A 13,645-nucleotide genomic window follows, 5' to 3' on the forward strand; every position below is an offset into this window, starting at 1 on the left:
TGGAATGAATGGTGAAAAAAAACGTAGGGATCTTACAATTTCAGAGGCGTTATCGTAGAAATACTACGTCCTACGTGGTGGACCAACGTAGTTATTACACGTTTTTTTGTGAGACTGGGTTGGCATTTTAGACAGCTAAGGAATAGCTTCACTTAACATATCAAAAGTGCTAAATCAAAGTACTATCTGTCAGTAACCACAACGAATCTGAATAATCCTGGAAAATGTTGGAAAGCCATTAAATCGTTATCCACCGGCGATATCCGTAATGATCTACCTCCGTGCATTACCACAGCATCTTGTTACGACTGGAGCACACAAAAACTGATAGGACCCAAATGCACGACTCTAGACAAAAGATGATTCAAAAAAAGGTTTTACTGTGATGACGAAACAAGGTAATCCATTCACAAGGTTCAAAACGATCTGGCACTTGGCACAGGGAACACACAGAATATATACAAAAGCAAGGGACTCCACAGGTGCAAACAATAAGGGCGGGGCAGGTAATCAGGTCCGTGGACAAACAGGCAAGGTAGGAATCGAACTACCTGAAATGAGAAGGGAAATGACAAAGTAAAACAGGAAATGGCAGACACGGACTTGACAATATAGACTCACAGAGAAATAATACTAACAGATCTGACGAGACACAACACATCTGGCTCTATATCGGACAGGGCTACTATGCTAAATTGCTTTAATGAGCATTTTGTGTCCTGTGGTTCTCTATTTGATTCTGTCACTAACTCTGCTTCTGTGAACACTACAGTCCGTGACTCTGAAAAACGTGTGTTGTAAAACCCTTTTAGTTGTACCCCTTTTACTGTTGATGTTGTTCGTGAAGCTTTAACCAAGTTATATCCTAAGAAACTGGCTGGCCTGGACAACGTAGAACCTTTCTTTTTAAAGATAGCTGCATATTTGATTGCTCCACCTCTCACTACTCTTTTTAACTTCTCCCTCAGCACTAACACAATTCCAAAATTGTGGAAGTCAGCGTATATCCTGCCTTTGCTAAAAGGAGGGGAGGCCACCTTATTAAATAACTATAGGCCAATCTCTAAGTTGTCAGTTCTGGCTAAGGTTCTTGAACGCCTAGTGAGTGAACAGGTAAAGGTGTTTTTATGTACAAATGACATCCTGTCTAAACATCAGTCAGGATTCAGAAAGCAACATAGCACCATCACTGCCACGATGAAAGTGGTGAATGATGTGGCGAGTATTTTAGATAATAAGCAGAGTTGTGCAGCTCTATTTATTGACCTTTCAAAAGCGTTTGACACCGTCGATCATCACATTTTAAAGCAGAGGCTAGCCAGTATAGGCATATCCAGCCTTGCAGTGGGGTGGTTTGTAAACTACCTCTCTGAAAGGTCCCAATGTGTTCACTTTGATGGGCTGTCTTCTGAGTGGTTGAACATTGCAAATGGTGTTCCCCAAGGTTCTGTTTTAGGTCCACTTTTATTCTCCATCTACATCAACAGTTTAGGTGAAAATGTGGATGAAGCTACTTTACATTTTTATGCGTATGATACCGTGATGTATTGTGCAGGTCCCTCCATTAAGGAGGCTGGTGTTAAATTACAGGCTGTTTTTAACATTATTCAGACTCAGCTCTCTGAACTAAAGCTTCTTTTAAATGTTGAGAAAACCAAGGTAATGCTCTTTTCTAAAGCTAAAAAGACACCAGAGCCTGTTTTAGATATTGTAACTACGCAAGGAATACAACTTGAAGTGGTTACCTGTTACAAATACCTTGGTATCTGGCTTGATGATTGTCTCTCTTTTAAACTTCATGTCAATAACCTGCTTAAAAAGCTGAGGGTTAGACTAGGTTTCTTCTACAGGAACAAGTCCTGTTTCTCGCTTGAGGCCAGGAAAAGGCTAGTCACTGTGACCTTTTTACCTGTGCTGGACTATGGTGATTTGATGTATATGAATGCACCTGCCAATTGCCTGGTCAAGTTAGATGCTGCGTATCACAGTGCACTAAGATTTGTGACACACTGTAAATCATTAACCCATCACTGTACCCTGTATGCAAGGGCTGGTTTGCTTTCACTAACTGTACAGAGGCTCAGTCACTGGTACATTTTTATATACAAAGCCATGTTAGGGAAACTTCCATGTTATATCTGCTCCCTGATCTCACGGAAAATTGTAAGTGGCTACTGCCTGAGATCGAATGCTGTGGTTTTATTAAATGTGCCAACTGCTAGGACTGTCTTAGGGAAGACAGCTTTTAGATGCGCAGCTCCTGTCTTGGAATAGTCTGCAAATGAAATGGAAACTGAGCAATCTGGTGCCACTAAATGTTTTTAAAGCTCGGTTGGATGCTAGTCAATCGGAAGCTATTGGTACCTGTTTATGTGGATAATTATGTAAATGATGCTGTATGATGTCCTTTTGTTGTTCTATTTATGTTTTTATGTTTAATGTGGAACTACTTGAACAGGTCTCCCTTGAAAAAGAGATCAATGATCTCAATGGGATTTATCTATATAAATAAAGATTTGAAATTAAATGAAATCTTCGTTACGTAAACATTGTCCGCGGAGTGTTCCTTTAAAGGCCTGTATCTTCCATTCAACCTTCTCTTTTAAATTTCTAGGATCCTTTGCAGAGCCATTCACAGCAGTCTGAATCTCCTTTCTCCTTTGAATCAGCTGCAAGAGTGTCGTCTTTACTTTAAAAAGCCAGGCTACAGCAGTCTTCAGTTTTCTCCATGATGAGAAGTGGTTTATCAGTGAGTTTGTGGGGCTCAATGAATATTTGATAATGACGTTCATTGTGATGTCCTGTTTGATTTCTGGATCATTACCAGAGATATCTGAATCCACATGAGAGTTTGGCAATTCTCTGTCTGACTTGCAAAGAAACTCTGGTCCCTTGATCCATCTCCTACAGTTTAAGAATTGGTCTGCCGTTAGTCCTCTAGAGCAGTGGTTCCCAAACGTGTTGTGCCCAAGGCACACCAAAGGACAAGTCAAAATCTCAAGGCACACCTATTGTGCAAAATAGCCCTGATAACACGTGTTATCACTCATATGTAAAATATCTGTAAATGTGCATAATTATTTACAAATGCCAAATAAAATGTAACAAAGACAACTATATTACTCATGAAATATTTAGTAACGAAATATTTCAGAAATGAATTTAAAACGTTATCAAATTAGGCTTCATCAAAGCAGCAACACACTCATTTAAACCAGACAGGTCACAACATTAAAAATGAGACAAAGGAAATTCAGCACAGATAACTGTCAATGCAAGGAAGCTGCATTGTCCATGGTCCTGAACTACAAATTATAAATGTAACATTTCAGCAGAGTCGTCACTAAAAAAAAGTAATATATTACATATTACATATTACTTAAGTATTACACTACTTCGTTACTCTCTACATAAAGTAACTCGTTACTTTACTCGCAGGGCCGGCCCGCCCCTCCCTGCAGGCAGATCACGCAGACTGCTAAAGTTTCAAATGTTCTCTTTAGTTCAGTTTCCATCCTGAATGTTTTCCTATCTGACCATGGCTGTTCTCTGTCTCCTGCTATCTGTATATTTTGCGCAGTCTATCTCTGCTCACTCTGTTGCGTCGGCGTGTTCTCCTGCGTGTTGGCCATGTGTTGCACTGGAACCAGACACCGCAAAGACTTCAGCCGAGCACGTACGAACTGCGCATGCGTGAGTGGCAATAACTCTCCTTACCAGCAGGCGGCGGTAGTGTGTATTCGTCATTCAAAACAGGCAACAACCGGAAGACAGAGAAGAAGAACAGACTGTGATATAAACAAACACATAGCGTGTGCGGTAGCTCCACCTTAGCATGTGTTCTTTGCAGGTGCTTGTTGAGGTTTGACGTGGTGTTTACAGCAGTGGATAACAGCTTCTGGCCTGGACACAGTTTGCACCGCACCGTCACATTCCTATTCTTCGGATGAACTCAAAATAATGGGCATACGTCCTCCACCCCTCGAGAGTTATCGCTGACTCAGCCATGTTTATGCAGCACTGCAGGTGGAGATGTAGTCGCGCAGATTACGTACATATAAACCTACAAAGTACTGATATAGTAAATAAAAAAATAATTATTTTTATGTAGTTGTATATTGCAATAATAACGTATGGTTGTCACAAAATCCCACGGCACACCCGGACTTGCCTCACGGCACACCAGTGTGCCGCGGCACACCGTTTGGGAACCACTGCTCTAGAGGCTTCATCTGCAGGATTTTCTTTTGTTCCAACATATCTCCATTGTGATACATCCGTGGCATTCCTTACAAGAGAGATCCTGTTTGCTACAAATGTTTGAAAGCATTTGTTTTCATTGTTTATGTATTTTAGCACGGTAGTGCTATCAGTCCAGAAGACGGATTGGTCCAGTTGCAGCTGTAATTCCTTCTTCAGCATTGCGTCAATTTTGACAGCCAGGACCGCTGCTGTAAACTCCATTCTGGGAATTGTAACTTATTTCAATGGTGCCACTTGAGATTTTCCTGTTATGAATGAAACATGCACCTCTTTGTTATCATTCTCCAGTCTTAGATATGAAACGGTGCCGTAGCCGCTTTCACTGACATCAGAAAAGTGGTGCAGATGTGCATGTCTGATTTGACTAAAGCTTGTTGGCTTCATGCACCGGTCCACTTGAAACTCTGCCATCTTATTGATGTCTGCTAGCCATCCTGACCACTGCCGAACCAAAGATTGTGGTATGTTTTCATCCCATCCAAGTGTCTTCCTACAAAGCTCCTGCATGATCAGTTTGGCTGGCAGGGTGAATGGTGCCAGAAATCCCATAGGATCGTATATAGAGCCGACAACAGACAAGATGCCACGTCTTGTCTATGGTCGTTCTTGTGCAGCAATTTTGAATTTGAACACATCTGTTTCAACACACCAGTGCAATCCCAGTGCTCTTTCCATTGATAGCTTGTCCTTACCCAAGTCCAACTCCTTGGTCTCTTTGGTTCTGCTTTGTTGTGGAATGGATGCTAATACAGCACGGCTGTTTCTGATCCACTTTGATAGCATGAATCCTCCATTTCGACAGAGAGCAATCAGATCTCCTACCATTTTCACTGCTTCCTGCGTAGAGGGCATGGATTTTAGGCAATCGTCCACGTAGAAGTTATTTTTAACTGTGTCTACCACATCTACTGGAAAGTTATCTTTGTTGTCCTCAGCAGTCTTTCTCAATGCAAATTTGCACAACTGGGTGATGATACTGCTCCAAAAAGATGTACCTTCATCCGGTATCCAACAAGATCCTGTTGCACATCACTGTTGGGCCACCACAGGAATCGTAGGTAGTCAATATGCCCTTTTGACACCTTAACCTGATGAAACATTGCTTTGATGTCAGCCATTAAGGCCATTGGTTCTTGTCTAAATCTGATAAGGACTCCAATGAGTGAGTTTGTTAGATGTGGATCCTGAAGCAGTTGGCAGTTAAGTGATGTTCCTTTGAAGACAGCACCACAGTCAAAGACCACCCTTAATGGTCCCTTCTTTGAGTGATATACCGCATGGTGAGGGATATACCAGAGCTTACTATCACTCCGATTCCACTTAAAGGTCAAATGCAAAGCTTCCAAATATGCTACATTTTTATAGAAATGTTGTTTTTAAGACTGCCTGTATTTTTTATTTAATTTAAATCGAGATAATACACCCGAAAAAAAGCTTTTTATTGATACAAAACTCGACCCAAAGCCGTCTGAATTTCTGACATGTCATTCCCAGCAGCCTCCGCTCGCGTGACGTCATTGTGGCCAAACAGTCTCTGGGCCAAATATCCCGACTCGGCAGTCTTGTGCGCTGTTCACATGTCAGCGGTGTTTTTCGCTCATGACTGGTGCCGAAAACTCTGAATTATATCCGCGAAATCACGCAAAACATGGGTTATTGTTGTGCTTTCGGATGTACGAACGGTGCGGGATCTGGGAGAATTTTTCATTCATTTCCCCAAGACAAAATCATCCGCCGAAACTGGATTATTTTAGTGAATCGTGTTGGCTGGCAGCCGACAAAATGGAGCAAGTTGTGCTCTGACCACTTCGCGTCTGATGCATACGATGTTGATCCTGCCATCGTCAAGTCTGTTGGTGGAGAAGCATTTAAAGTACATCGGAGGCTGAAACCCGGAGCCGTCCCCTCCATTTTTGAGCACAAAAAACAACCGAAAGAACGAAAGAGCCGGGCAATGCAGAAACGCCAAAGAATTCTAACTAACTTTGATTTGATTTCAAAGCGCACAGAGCACAGAGCGGACAGCAGATAACGGAATTGCAGTTTTATTGCTTATAGATTATCAGAACATTTCAAAGGGGACACAGCCCCATTGGATATTAACCTATGGATTAACTACATCATCGTTTTTATCGTTTTAATGCCATTTTAGACCAGACAAAGAGGAAGGTAAGCCTAGCTCATGTTAGTACCTAGCGCCACATGTTTTGATGTACGTTTTTGTTGATAACCTCGCGAGTTTGTATCGTTCAGTGTTGAGGTGGGCACCGTTAGATTCTGTGTCTTTACGATCATAAACAATGTGTTGGATGTGGAGCTAGGATAAGTAATAAGGGAGCTAGGTGTGATTTTCGTTGCAGTAATAGGTTAGCAATTTTCGCTCGGGGCTAATTCAGAGGCTCACTGTTAGCATTGTGTTTTTTTTTTTAAATATATATGAAACAGATCAGTTAAATGAGTTTTTTCCCATTATATGGATATAAAATATTCATAGTTTATTAAATATTAAGGTTCCTTAGACGTCGTTTCCTGCAAATGACGCGATTTCGGGTCCGTGGGGCTAAGAGAATAACAGAGTATGTTTTATTTATTTTTCACAACAGTTGTATTTGGATGGAATGAATACCTATAGTGATAATTCAAAGTAATAAAATGATTTTTACAGTGAAAAAGTTCAAATGGAACTGATGGTTCCCAAATTACCCAGAGGTCGCCTGGACTTTATTTTTCTAAACCTCTCTAAAAAGGTCAAATTTCACTTGTTTTGCATCAATCTTGATACAGGGTACTTATTATATGTTATAGTTTGGATTCCTAAAGCTTTTAGTCTATAGTCTACTCAGAATCAGACATGATAACGAAACTAAGTTGTACTATCGGCGGAAGCAGCTGTGAGCGATAAGCCAGGTGGAAATATGTTTGGCCACTCTGACGTCACGCGACGCCATCTTGCGGAGACGAGCGGCTGAGAAATAAATCGTCTGACTTGGTATTGGGGGTTGAACAAAATAAATATTGCGCATTGCCAGACGCATATTATCTCCGATTTTAATACTGCAATATCTTAGATAGTGTTGTAGCTATATGATTTCGATTTTACTGACAATTATAAAAAAATCTTTGCATTTGATATTTAATGTAATGGCAATTTTATTCTTCCAATGTCCTATATCCTTTTGCCATTACTTCACAGGAGGGCTGGAGAGTGATCCAGACGCAGACACAAACAGATGACTTTCCGGTCCTTTGGTGCAGTTTATAATGATGTTTATTTAGCGTTTTAAATACCACGGTTTAATTATTTTTCATTTCATTTCAAACCTTTATTTATCCAGATTAGTCCCATTGAGATCATAGATCTCTTTTTCAAGGGAGACCTGCAGCATATAGGTTCCACATGAAACATAAAACAATAAAGGACATTATACATTATATTTACAGGATACATAGTTATAGACATTTACAAGTGCCCATTGTATACGTAAATTATACAGTTTAATTGTTGTGATCAATCAATCAATCAATGTTTATTTATATAGCCCAATATCACAAATGTTACATTTGTCTCAGTGGACTTCACAGTTTGTACAGAATATCAGTATGACAATATGACACCCTCTGTCCTTAGACCCTCACATCGTACAAGGCAAAACTTCCGAAGAAAACCCACAGTTTAAAGGGAAAAATGGGAGAAACCTCAGGGAGAGCAACAGAGGAGGGATCCCTCTCCCAGGACGGACAGACGTGCAATAGATGACGTGTGTAAATTGAAAAGATAATACATTTGCAAATTGTAACATAGGTAGTCCAAATGTTTGGAAATGTATGTGTGTATATAATAGGAAGATGAATCCACGAGGATATCCATCCAGGACCTATGATCCAGGACCACAGCCACGACTCAAGATCCAGGGCTCGCGATCCAGGACACAGGACCATCCATGACTCCGGATCCCGGCGTATATAGACACCAAAAAGAAAGACATTTGGGGAAGCTGGGTTAATCGGAACATGAGAGTACACAGGTATAGACAGAGAGAAGGAAGAAGTAAGATGTCCCCCGACAAACTAAGCCTATATCAGCAAAACTAGGGGCTGAATAATCAGCCCTAACTATAAGCTTTATCAAAAAGGAAGGTCTTAAGCGCACTCTTAAAAACGGATAGGGGGTCTGCCGCCCGAACACACACTGGAAGCTGATTCCACAAATGTGGAGCTTGATAAGAAAAGGCTCTGGCTCCCATTGTACTTTTAGAGACTCTAGGAACAACCAACAACCCTGCATTCTTGGAACGCAATGCCCTAGTAGGACAGTAGGGTATAATGAGTTCTTTAAGGTAAGATAGCACCTGCCCATTAAGGGCTTTGTAGGCAAGAAGAAGAATTTTAAATGCTATCCTGTGTTCTATAGGGAGCAGTGTAAGGCAGCCAGAACAGGAGTAATGTGGTCCCTTTTCCTAACTCTGGTTAGTACACGAGCTGCAGCATTTTGAATCAGCTGAAGCGACTTGACTGACTTCTTGGTACACCCTGATAATAGGGAGTTACAATAATCCAGCCTTGAAGTAACAAATGCATGGACTAGTTTCTCTGCATCGTTTTGAGGCAAGATATGCCTGATTTTTGCAATGTTATGTAGATGGAAGTAGGCGGTTCTTGAAATTGATTTTATGTGGGCGTTAAAGGATAAATCCTGATCAAATATAACACCAAGATTCCTTACAGTCTCACTGGAGGCCAAATTAATGCCATCCATAGTTAGTATATCTTTAGATAATTTGTTTCGTAGATTCTTCGGGCCAAGTACAATAACTTCAGTTTTGGTCGTGTTTAACATACAGTATCTATGTTTATTATAAAAAAAATGCTGCGTGTCAAAATGAAAGACAACCCACACACCTATCAATCATCAAACCGTGGGGTCTTAATTCATTACATGTTGATTTCTATCAACGGGGGAGTACTTCAGGAAAGTCGACGGGGGGGGGGGGGGGCGGCGGCGGCGGCTAGTGGAGTACTGTGTGACCACAGAGTGTGAACGTTGTGATCAGCTGTTTTAGCGCAGTTCTCCAGTGAAGGGGGGGGGGGGGGGGGGGGAAGAAAGTCTCCCTCCGCAGCCGGTTGGCGTAGTTTTGGCACAATTCCGTTGTACAGACCGACGTTAACAGCAGCCCTGTCTGTGCACACGGAGACCGACGAAGTCGAATAGTCCATTTAGCTTAGGAACCTTCCTAAAGGAGTGAAATGACCCGGAAGTCCCTCAGTGGCAGCCATGATAAGTGCCGTTCGAATTCTCTAGAATGATGAGAATGATAGGAAAGGAGGTTTCAAACTTCCTTTATCACCTCCTTTAGCTTAGGAACCACTGGACCTCCCTAACCGACAGGAGAAGCGAAAATGCTGCCCCACAATGCCTTGCAGCCGCAGCATTTGCCGTCACTCAACAGTCGGAAAGTCAGTTCACGGAAACAACCGATTATGACCGAGAAATGATATCATGAAAGTTACGGTGCTTATTAAGCATTTTAAAACATAGGTGGTAAGTTGCCAAAGTGCTTTGTTTTGAACGTTCATCAGTATTATAATCAAAAAGAGAAATATGAACGTTAGTTTTCACTGAAATTATCAAATAAAGTCAACATTTCAGTCTTTACTGAGCTGTGTGGGGTTTGTTCAACTTTTAAAAGATGTTTGAATGGTGATATACACAGTGATAGATGGTAAGGACTAACGTTTATAATAAATACATTTGTATTGATTTTAAGATCTTTAGTTCATACAATCATACGTAGGCCTATTGGGATCATTTGTATTAATGTGGACCGGAGGGAGAGGGGGACGAGCAGAAGTTTCACTTTCCTTTTGTATTTCAATTCCAACTTTGGTCCTGAAGAATATGTTTCTCTGTTGTCCACGTTCATAAAGCAAAGCAGCAGCATCAGAGCACGGTGCAGAGTCTCTAGATGAGTTCACAGTAGTCCCTCGTTCTTATTAAACATCCATGTTGTAGTCCGCTGTATAGAAAACTGTGGTTTCCATAGTTTCCCCACAGCAGCAGACGCACACAATGACGTCCGCTGGCGCATCATAAACACGTCGGATAGTGAAAGTGCATTCGGATTCTCTAAAGTACCGCAGTCTCTTCTCCTAAGTCCTTTTGAATTCTCCTATCCACTATCCCTTAACCCCGTGACGTTTCACTCAGAGGTCAAGGAATAGACGATAGGGTTAGAATTTAGGAGCTGATTTTTAAACTATCCGACCGCAACCCTAGATTCTGATTGGCCAGGAGACATTATCAAAGATATTCTATTGAGAAGACGATCACTACGTGACAAAAGTTTTCAAAACCGTGGCTACCTAAATCAATCTTACTAACGTCTGTCTGTGCAATTTACTCCGCGCGAGTTGGCAGACTTTATTTTGCTTACTTTAACATCATTTTTCATGGTGGGGCTAAGCCCTTTCTTGGTATGGGTGTAGCCTACACCAGCCATACCCTGGCGCTGCCACTGGTGGCACGTATGGGGCGGGCCATTCTGCACATGCGTTAAATGCGTTAAATATTTTAACGCAATTAATTCAAAAAATGAATTACCGCCGTTAACGCGATAATTTTGACAGCATTAAATATATATTAAATATTAAATCAGAAAGATGTCACACACCTACAACAATAAAGAGCAATAATTCACTCTTGACACAGGCACACTTCATCTAAATAAAAATCATTTATTTGTCATTAATATTATTATAATCATTCTATCTAGAGTCCACCATGCCACTTTCAGAACTGGAGTAGTGCTTAGACGTCTGTCTGTCTGTCTGTCTGTCTGTCTGTCTGTCTGTTGGGATGAGGATGAAGGGGGCAGACAGACGGATGAACAGGTCGGGAGGGGTATTTTTACAGGCTCACGCTCCTGTTCATTCTCCATGCTGATGCAAACAAAGAGGGGACGATAGGAAGAAGGGACAACAGAGAGGAGGGACTGAATTGTCTTTAAAAGATGTTTGTCCGTGTTGACCTACATGACACTGAGTTGGGAGGAAAAGACTGTTTGGGGTGACGATTGGGGGGGGGGGGGGGAGCAGCTTCAAGCTCATTGGTCAGGCTTCTGGACAGGGAACCAGGACAAGCCAATGGCAGACTGATACAGAGGAGAAGGATGTGTGTATACATGTCTGCATGTGTGTTTATGTAGAGGTGTGCTTGCATTGATGTGTGTATAGATGTGTGTTTCTGTAACTGGTCAGAGTTACTTTGATCCATTTTCACTGTACACTTGTCAAAGTTACTGTCACAACCGGGTACAAAGCTGAGGTAACAAACTTCTTCTTCTTCTTCTTCTTCTTCTTCTTCTTCTTCTTCTTCTTCTTCTTCTTCTTCTTCTTCTTCTTCTTCTTCTTCTTCTTCTTCTTCTTCTTCTTCTTCTTCTTCTTCTTCTTCTTCTTCTTCTGCAGAGAGGAAAACCAGAGAGGACAGCAATCATGAAATAAACACTTTTAGTCTTAGAGATACTGAGACGACCAATACAGTGGTGCAGGAATGAGTCATAAACCTCAAGATGAGTTAGCATTTTCAGGTTCCCTATTATCGAAGTCAACTGTTTTTTCTCGGAAAAAAAAGGAGAATTGTCAATATTAAAGTCATTACTTAATGAGAAAAACTAATAAGTCATACATTGGTGCAAACACCACTTAAATCTCAGAGGATATTCAAGAGTTTTTTCAGTGAGTTCAAGAATCGAGTATTCTTGAACCTTTTTATGGCCCCTTAATACTCTGACGTTAAATAAAGATGATAGACAAATTAAAGAAAAAAACTGAAAACATTTGGAGAAAAGAGTGTAATGTCTCACTTTTTTTCTTCCATTTTGTCACCCGTCTGTACATCACACTGTATTTATTGGAACTGTATGGCTGTTCTTGCTACAGCACAGCAATGTGGTGTTAATGGTCGAGTTCACTTTTTAAAACTCAATTTAGTGAAAAATCTCAAAATCGGGTTTGTTTAAAAGATGGGTTATAATAATGTCATTGTGTGTTCAGCAGGCATCTATGAAGATGTGCTACATAGATATATATACAGTGGGGCAAAAAAGTATTTAGTCAGCCACCAATTGTGCAAGTTCTCCCACTTAAAAAGATGAGAGAGGCCTGTAATTTTCATCCTACGTATACCTCAACTATGAGAGACAAAAAGAGAAAAAATCACTGTCTGATTTTTAAAGAATGTATTTGCAAATTATGGTGTAAAATAAGTATTTGGTCAATAACAAAAGTTCATCTCAATACTTTGTTATATACCCTTTGTTGGCAATGACAGAGGTCAAACGTTTTCTGTAAGTCTTCACAAGGTTTTCACACACTGTTGCTGGTATTCTGGCCCATTCCTCCATGCAGATCTCCTCTAGAGCAGTGATGTTTTGGGGCTGTAGCTGGGCAACACAGACTTTCAACTCCCTCCAAAGATTTTCTATGGGGTTGAGATCTGGAGACTGGCTAGGCCACTCCAGGACCTTGAAATGCTTCTTATGAAGCCATTCCTTCGTTGCCCGGGCGGTGTGTTTGGGATCATTGTCATGCTGAAAGATCCAGCCACGTTTCATCTTCAATGCCCTTGCTGATGGAAGGAGGTTGTCACTCAAAATCTCACGATACATGGCCCCATTCATTCTTTCCTTTACACGGATCAGTCGTCCTGGTCCCTTGCAGAAAAACAGCCCCAAAGCATGATGTTTCCACCCCCATGTTTCACAGTAGGTATGGTGTTCTTTGGATGCAACTCAGCATTCTTTCTCCTCCAAACATGTCTAGTTGAGTTTTTACCAAAAAGTTCTATTTTGGTTTCATCTGACCATATGACATTCTCCCAATCCTCTTCTGGATCATCTAAATGCTCTCTATCAAACTTCAGACGGGCCTGGACATGTACTGGCTTAAGCAGGGGGACACATCTGGCACTGCAGGATTTGAGTCCCTGGCGGCGTAGTGTGTTACTGATGGTAGCTTTTGTTACTTTGGTCCCAGCTCTCTGCAGGTCATTGACTAGGTCCCCCCGTGTGGTTCTGGGATTTTTGCTCACCGTTCGTGATAATTTTTAACCCCACGGGCAGGGCTCTCGACTAACTTTTTTCCCCATCCTCCCGGAACTGTCCCGAAATACAATCCAAGCCGTCCCGAAATTAATGTGGACCGTCCCGATTTTTTCCCCCTTTTTTTTCTACATTATCATTAGTTAAAATCATTCAAAGTGACCTTTAACATAAATAAAACATCATACAAATCATTAGATGATAATTCATCAACCTTTTTATTTTAGTAAATCATTCAATCACATAAACAAAGGCCAAATATATTTAAACAAACACACAAACGAGAA

Source organism: Pseudochaenichthys georgianus, chromosome 6 (genome assembly GCF_902827115.2).
Source record: "Pseudochaenichthys georgianus chromosome 6, fPseGeo1.2, whole genome shotgun sequence".
Taxonomy (NCBI): domain Eukaryota; kingdom Metazoa; phylum Chordata; class Actinopteri; order Perciformes; family Channichthyidae; genus Pseudochaenichthys; species Pseudochaenichthys georgianus.